Source organism: Macaca fascicularis, chromosome 3 (assembly GCF_037993035.2).
Source record: "Macaca fascicularis isolate 582-1 chromosome 3, T2T-MFA8v1.1".
NCBI lineage: Eukaryota > Metazoa > Chordata > Mammalia > Primates > Cercopithecidae > Macaca > Macaca fascicularis.
In genome coordinates, this window is record NC_088377.1 from 26,828,342 (window position 1) to 26,837,327 (window position 8,986).

The 8,986-nt window shown below is 40.6% G+C and overlaps 1 pseudogene; it reads left to right on the forward strand.

Moving 5' to 3' along the window:
- The first annotated feature begins 7,479 nt into the window (after positions 1 to 7,479).
- LOC102131602 (keratin, type I cytoskeletal 18 pseudogene) lies at positions 7,480 to 8,744 on the forward strand (annotated as a pseudogene).
- The last annotated feature ends 242 nt before the right edge of the window (positions 8,745 to 8,986 follow it).

The following is an 8,986-nucleotide window of genomic DNA, read 5'->3' on the forward strand; positions in this document are numbered from 1 at the left end:
TGCCCTATATCACCCTCTGATAAGTACATTTAAACATTACCCTTTTTGCTTTACCTATACTTTGTTTTGTTTCTTAAATTCTTAAGATGCTATCCTAGTTTCTGTTTGTGCCATTTAACCCAGTATAACACATGACTCTTTCCTTTTCTATAGGCATGCCAATTTTGTTTTGTTTTGTTTTGAGACGGAGTCTGCTCTGTCCCCCAGGCTGGAGTGCAGTGGCCGGATCTCCACTCACTGCAAGCTCCGCCTCCTGAGTTCACACCATTCTCCTGCCTCAGCCTCCCGAGTAGCTGGGACTACAGAAGCCCACCACCACGCCCCGCTAATTTTTTTGTATCTTTAGTAGAGACGGGGTTTCATCATGTTAGCCAGGATGGTCTCGATCTCCTGACCTCATGATCCGCCCGCCTTGGCCTCCCAAAGTGCTGGGATTACAGGCGTGAGTCACATGCCTGGCCATGCCAATTTTTATCTAATAGTCACTGAGTACTGCCTTTAACTTATAACTATTATGTATAACTTATTCCAGCATCTTACCATACCCTCTGTCTCTATTGCAGATGATTGATGAACAAATAACTATCTTATCTGCTTTTATTCTATTCTTGACTTCATAGTTTCTTTAGTTGCTGAATAAAATATATTTTTCTATATTTCTATTTTTCTGCTTCTTTTTATACAAACACTCTGCCACTTATTACTCATTCATTCACCTACAATATCAGAAGTTGTTATAGGACACTAGGATTGCTACATTGTACTAAACAAGCAAAAATGTGTGTTTTCGTAGAACTCATATTATAATGGAGGCATGATAAGCCAATAAATGAAGAAATAAATGATCCAATGTGTTAGAATATGATAGGAATATGGATAATCATTAAAAAGGGAAGGGAGATGAAAATTTCAGGAGAGGGTTAATTGAGAATGGCAATATGTGAGTAAAGGAGATTTATATGTATATAATATAATGTATGCATTATATTACATATATGTAATATATGATATATATTATATTACATAGTGTATTATATTACAGATATGTAAATATGTACTATATTATGTATTATATTACTATATGTTATATATTATATATACACACACACACGTACAGAGAGTAGGACTCACTCTGTTGCCCAGGTTGGTGTGCAATGGTGGAATCTCTTCTCACTACAAACTGTGCCTCCTAAGCTCAAGTGATTCTCTCACCTCAGTGTCCTGAGTAGCTGGGACCACAGGCACACACCTCCATGCTCAGCTATATTTGTTTGCAGTTTTTGTAGAGATGGGAGTCTCACTATGTTGCTCAAGCTGTTCTTGAACTTCTAGACTCCAATGATCCATCCACCTCTGTCTCCCAAAGTGCAGGGATTACAGGCATGAGCCACAGTGCCCAGCTGATATATATATATATATAAAAAATATATATGTGTTTTATATATAATATATATGTAAAATATATACATAATATATAAAGTATATCTATTAGGCTATATATGCTACATATAGTAGACTATATATTACATATATAAGGAAATATACATACATATAAAGTATATACATAAATAAATTTATATATATATTTATATATATATAAAGTTATTTACATAAATAAAACATATACATTTATTTATTTATGGGTGTGTGTGTGTGTGTGTATATATATATATACACACACACACACACTTCTTGTGCTCAGCACCAACAGGTGCATCAATCCAGAAGAAGAGGATGAAAATCATGACCCAAGAAGAGGTGCTGACCAATGACTTGAAAGAAGGGGTTCAAAATTGATTCCAGGCAGCACTGCAAAAACATAGAAAAAGTTTGCCTGTCTATTTATCCTCAATGATGTCCTCATTAGAAAAGTAAAAAAGCTGAAGCAGTCCTCGTTTGAATGGGGAAAACTCATGGAGCGTCATGGTGAAGGTAGCAGCTCTGGAAAATCCACTGGGGACGAGACAGGTGCTAAAGATATATGAGCTGATGAATATAAACCACCAGTCCAAGAATTTGTTTAAAGTTCATACTTATAATGTGTCAAATAAAAAGTCCTATTTGTGATGGTCAGAAAAAGAATTAAAAATTAAAACAGTAAATTTTCTGGAGCCAGAGAGAAATAACCAGTGCAAAAGTCCCCCGATGGGTGTATGCCTCCTGTGCTTCTAGAATAGCCTGGAGATCAATATGACTGCAGCAGACTGAGCAAGGAAAAGATGTAGGAGATGATATCATGGAATTACAAGTGGCAGTGGAGTCATGTAGTGTCTTCTAAGGCCACGGTAAAGACTTTGGCCTTTAGTCTGGGGAATATCAGGCCACCAGAGGGCTTTGCCAGGAAGAGGAGATCATCTGATTTACATTTTAAAAGATTGTAAGAACTTCTGTGTTGCAAATAAAGACTCCTTCCATGATGGTGCAAGTTAAGATTTTTTTGACTTTACAGTGATGTATGGTATTAAAACTATAGGCGTTCAGTTGAAACCAGACTCTGAATTTTGAAATGTGATCTTTTCCTAGACTAATGATATGCAGTGTGATACTCTCTTGCAATGCTGGGCAGCATTGAGGAGCGGCAGCTCCCCATCAGCCACATGATCACGAAGTTTGATATGGTTTGGCTCTGTGTCCCCTCCCAAATCTCATCTTGAATTATACTCCCATAATTCCCAAATGTTGTGGGAGGGCCCAGTGGGAGATAATTGAATCATGGCGTGGGGTAGCAGGGGGTCCGCCATACTGTTCTCATGGTGGTGAATAAGTCTCACAAGATCTGATGGTTTTATTGGGTTTCTTTCCACTTTTGCATCTTCCTCATTCTCTCTTTGCCTGCTGCCATCCATGTAAGATGGAAATTGCTCCTCTTTGCCTTCTGCAATGATTGCAAGGTTTCTCCAGCCTTGGAACTGTAAGTCCAGTTAAACCTCCTTCTTTTGTAAATTGTGCAGTCTTGGGTACGTCTTTATCAGCAGCATAAAAAAGGACTAATGCAATTAATTCATATCGGGAGTGGGGCACAGCTGAGAAGATACCCAAAAATATGGAAGTGACTTTGGAACTGGGTAACAAGCAGAGGTTGGAATGGTTTGGAGGGTTCGGAAGACAGGAAAACGTGTGAAAGTTTGGAACTTCCTAGAGACTTGTTGAATGGCTTTGCCCAAAATACTGATAGCAATATGGACAATAAGGTCCCGGCAGAGGTGGTCTCAGATGGAGATGAGGAACTTGTTGGGAACTGGAACTAAGGTGACTCTTGTTATGTTTTAGCAAAGAAACTGGAGGCATTTTGCCCCTGCCCTAGCAATATGTGCAACTTTGAACTTGACAGAGATGATTTAGGGTATCTGGAGGAAGAAATTTCTAAGCAACAAAGCATTCAAGCAGTGACTTGGGTGTGTTAAAAGCATTCAGTTTTAAAAGGGAAACAGAGAATAAAAGTTTGAAAAAATTTGCAGCCTGACAAAGAGATAGAAAAAAAAAATCCCATTTTCTGAGGAGAAATTCAAGCCAGCTGCAGAAATTTGCATAAGTAACAAGAAGCCAAATGTTAATCCCCAAGACAATGAGGAAAGTGTCTCCAGGGCATGCCAGAGGTCTTCACAACACCCCATCACTGGCCAGACGCCTAGGAGGAAAAAGTGGTTTTGTGGGCTGGGCCCAGGGTCCTGGAGCTGTATGCAGCCTACGGACTGGGTGCTCTGTGTCTCAGCTGCTCTAGCCATGGCTGAAATGAGACAATGTAGAGCCCGGGCCATGGCTTCAGATGGTGCAAGACCCAAGCTTTGGAAGCTTCCATGTGGTGTTGAGCCTGTGGGTGCCCAGAAGTCAAGAATTGATATTTGGGAACCTCCACCTAGATTTCAGGAGATGTATGGAAATGCCTGTATGCCCAGGCAGAAGTTTGCTGCAGGGATGAGGCTCTCATGGAGAACCTCTGCTAGGGCAGTGTGGAAGGGAAATATGGGGTAGAAGGCCCACACAAAATCCCTTCTGGGGCATCGCTTAGTAGAGCTGTGAGAAGAGGGCCACCATCCTCCAGACCCTAGAATGGTAGATCATCTGACACCTTGCACCATGCACCTGGAAAAGCTGCAGAATCTATGCCAGCAGGGAGGGAGGTTGTACCCTGCACAGCCACAGGGGTGGAGCTGCCCAAGACCATGAGAACCAACCTCTTGAATCAGTGTGATGTAGCTGTGAGATATGGAGTCAAAGAAGGTCATTCTGGAGTTTTAAATTTTGACTGCCCTGCTGGATTTTGGATTTTCATGGGCCCTGTAGCCTCTATGTTGTGATCAATTTCTCCCATTTGGAATAGTTGTATTTACCCAATGTCTGTACCCTCATTGTATCTAGGAAATAACTAGCTTGCTTTTGATTTTAAAGGCTCATAGGTGGAAGGCACTTGTCTTGTCTCATATGAGACTTTGGATTGTGGGCTTTTGAGTTAATGCTGAAATGAGTTAAGACTTTGAGGGACTGTTTGAATAGCATGATTGGTTTAAAATGTGAGGACATGATATTTGGCATGGGCCAGGGATGTAATGATATGGTTTGTCTATGTCCCCACCCAAATCTCACCTTGAATTGTACTCCCATAATTCCCACATGTTGTGGGAGGGACCCAGTGGGAGATAATTGAATCATGGCATGGGGGGAAGTGGTGGTCCCCATACTGTTCTCATGGTCATGAATAAGTCTCATGAGATCTGATGGTTTTATCAGGGGTTTCCACTTTTGCATCTTCCTCATTCTCTCTTTGCCTGCTGTCATCCATGTAAGATGGGACTTGTTCTTCCTTGCCTTCCGCCATGATTGTGAAGCTTCCCCAGCCACGTGGAACTATAAATCCAATTAAATTTTCTTTTGTAAATTGCCCAGTCTCAGGTATGTCTTTTCAGCCATGAAAATGGACTAATACAAGGGTAAACAACCAATACTTAAAATAATTTTGAAGAACACTATGCCTCGTAAACCATCCACAAGTGTGGATGTTCCAGTGCCTCTGAAAGCTCTTCTTGAGCCTCATCAGAAGAGACAGGACTTGATGATCCTGTCACTGTAGCATCCTCTGCACCCTGCAATTAATTTTAATTCAATACCTCAGATGTTCTCCAGGCCCAACATGCTTTAAACTCTGTACATTAATGGTGAGTACTTATGCAACGATTCTGTTTTTCAGTGTCAGTTCAGTGTTCAATAAATTACATGAGATGGTCAACACTTTATTATAAAATAGACTTTGTGTTAGATGATTTTGCCCAACTGTAGGGTAATGTAAGCATTTTGAGCATATTTAAGGTAGACTGGGCTAAGCTATGATGTTAAGTGTGTTAAATGTGTTAAACGTGTTTTATTATTATTATTATTTATGAGATTTTCATCTTACAATGTGTATATTGGGACACAACCCCATTGTAAGTTGAGGAGCATCTATAGCCTAGGTGGAGGAGGAACAAATGTAGAAGCAGAATACTAAATTAATAAGATAATTTACTGCAATAATCCAGGTGAGAGATGATGTGGCTTTGACTAGGGTGTGAGGAGTGGAAGTAACAAGGTTTACCAGTACTTTAAAGTATTTTTATGTATTCTTTTACAGAAATTTAGTGATATTGTAACTCATGCATTTACATAAGAAAATTACCTCTTGTCAAATTCAGCAATGACTTGTACGTTACTAGAGCCAATGGTCAAATTTCACCCCTCATCTCATAGGATCTGCTGCCTGATTAAAAGGTAGATTATCCATCTATAGTGAAGACAAAGCAAATAGGTACAAAAGGTCTTAGGGAGGCAATCAGGAATTCAGCTCCGGGCATGTGTAACCTGAGATGTGTATAGGCTACCCAGATGGATATATAGTACAGGTAGTCAAATATATAAATCCAGAGTATAAGAGGAAAATTCCAGTTAGAGAGATACATTTTAGAGAGGTGTGGTTGGTACTTTCAGTGAGGAGGCAGAATGAAATCAATAAGGGAGTGAATATCTCAGAGAAAGCAAAGGGGGCTGCTATAGTTTAGATGTTTGTTCCTTACAAACTTCATGTTGAAATGTAAGCCCAATGTGTTGGTGTTGGTAAGTGGGTCTTAGTGGGAGATATTTGGGTCATGAGGGCAGATCCCTCAAGAATAGATTAATGCCCTTCCTTAAGGGTAAGTGAGTTCTCACTCTATTAGTTCCCAGGAAAAGAGATTGTTAAAAAGTTCTGGCAGCACTTGCGTCTCTCTCTTGCTTCCTCTCTCCACATGTGATCTCTGCACATGCTGGCTCCCCTTCGCCTTCTGCTATAAGTGGAAGCAGCCTGATGCCCTTACCAGTTGCCCAATCTTTAACTTTTTCAGACATCACAATTGCAAGCCAAATAAACAACATTATTTTTCTTAATATATTACCCAGCCCCTATATCCCTTTTAGCAACACAAAGCAGACTAAGGTGGGGACATTTGATATTAAGAAGTCAGAAAGAGAAGAAAAACCAACCAAAAGAATGAGAAAGGGTAGCAGCTAGTGGGGAAGGAATAAAATGAAAAGCAAGTGGTGTCTTGACTGATAAAAGTTGTGTGTCAAAGATACGGGAGTAATAATGAGTTGTGGTAAATACTTCTTCTAGGTCAAGTGAGACTAGGATGGAGAACTAACCAATGGTTTAGCAATGCAGAATTCATTGGTGATTTTGACCAGAGGCAGTTTATTTAGGTAAATTTGGACAAATCACAAAAGCTCTGAGCTTATGTCTACATGTGTAAAAATTGTTATATTAATTGGCCCATTTGCCTCGTTAGACTGTGGCTCAAATAGATCATTATGTCAGAAGTACCATAAAATTGGTAAAGGATTAAAAACAGTGTAATATAATCTGTCTTCTATTATTATTAATTGACATTCCATGCACCTTTTTGTCAGTAAACTCTATTAAACAACCATTTGGTATGCTTTTTTAGCTTGTTTTTTTTTTGTTGTTTTTTTTTTTGTTTGTTTGTTTGTTTTTCACTTATGTTAATCTAGATGCTCATACTCAGTGGTTTAAAAATAAAGATAAAACTTCTGAGAGTTAATAGGAATTATTTTACTAACCTTTTCCCTTTAAACCATATCATTTATGTCTTTCCAATGGAGTATCTATTGCACTTTGTTTTAAATCTCATTTTTACATGATTTTTACCTGTCAAGAAGTGTTCAATATGAGGCTTTGAACAAACTATTTTCTAAAAGGTGATATGGATTTGCATTGTCTCATAAATACATCTGTGAGTTCAAGTATTTAAAACAAGATTTATTTTGTTTGAGAATATAGGGTTATAGAAAACGTATGAGGATATGATTTGCTGCTGTTACGAAACCTGCGGCTCAAGGGAGAAAATATTTACATTTTTCTAATTCATATATTCATGTCTAAAATTAGCATATTAGTTTAGGTGTTTATTTAAATTATTCCTACCTTTTAATTTCTATGATTAATTTCTTAGAATGATGCTCAAAAAGCCTGAGTCCTGTCCTCTTGCTCTCCTCCCAGACAGCCTGAGCTTCACCACTTGCTCCACCTTCTCCACCATCTATGCAGGCACCGGGGCTCTGGTTCCCGGATATTCGTGTCCTGCTCCACTAGCTTCCAGGTCGGCTTGGGGTCCAGGGTCCTGACTGCAGGAATGGCTGGGGTTCTGGCAGGAATTGGAGGCACCCAGAATGTGGAGACGATGCAAAGCCTGAACAACTGGCTGGCCTCCTACCTGGACAGAGTGAGGAGCCTGGAGACTGAGAACTGGAAGCTGGAAAGCAAAATCCAGGAGCACCTGGAGAAGGGACCCCAGGTCAGAGACTGGGGCCATTACTTCAAGACCATCGAGGACCTGAGTGCTCATATCTTCGCAAATATTGTGGATAATTCCTGCATTGTTCTGCAGATCGACAATGCCCATATTGCTGCTGATGACTTTAGAGTCACCTATGAGACAGAGCTGGCCATGAGCCAGCCTGTAGAGAGCAATATCCATGGGTTCCACAAGGTCACCGATGACACCAATGTCACTCAGCTGCAGCTGGAGACAGAGATCGAGGCTCTCAAGAAGTAACTGCTCTTTATGAAGAAGAACCACGAAGAGGAAGTAAAAGGCTTACAAGCCCAGATTGCCAGCTCTGGGTTGACCGTGGAAATAGATGCACTTAAATTGCAGGACCTCACCAAGATCACGGCAGACATCGAAGCCCAATACGATGAGCTGGCTCGGAAAAACCGAGAGGAGCTGGACAAGTACTAGTCTCAGCAGATTGAGGAGAGCACCACAGTGGTCACCACACAGTCCGTCAAGGTTGGAGCTGCTGAGATGATACTCATGGAGCTGAGACACACAGTTCAGTCCTTGGAGATCAATCTGGACTTGATGAGAAATCTGAAGGCCAGACTGGAGAACAGTCTGAGGGAGGTGGAGGCCCGCTACGCCCTGCAGATGGAACAGCTCAACAGGACCCTGATGCACCTGGAGTCCGAGCTGGCACAGACCCGGACAGAGGGGTAGCACCAGGTCCAGGAGTAGGAGGCGCTGCTGAACATCAAAGTCAAGCTGGAGGCTGAGATTGCCACATACCACCTCCTGCTGGAAGATGGTGAGGACTTCAATCTTTTTAATGCCCTGGACAGCAGCAACTCTATGCAAACCATCCAAAAGACTGCCACCTGCCAGAGAGTGGATGGCAAAGTGGTGTCTGAGACCAATGACACCAAAGTTCTCAGATATTAAGCCAGCAGAAGCAAGGTGCCTTTGCGGGGCAGGAGGCCAATAAAAAGTTCAGAGGTTAAAAAATAAAAAAAGAATGAGCTCAAAGATATTTGTTCCCGTATTTCCAGTTACTTCCTTCCTTCCAGCTTTCCTGAATATCTTATTTTATTGTGTTATAAATAACTTCTTTAGGTGCACTATGTTACTCTTTCAAAAAAAACCCTTTAAAGTGTTTTTTTAAGTTCAGTAAAATTTAATGAAAA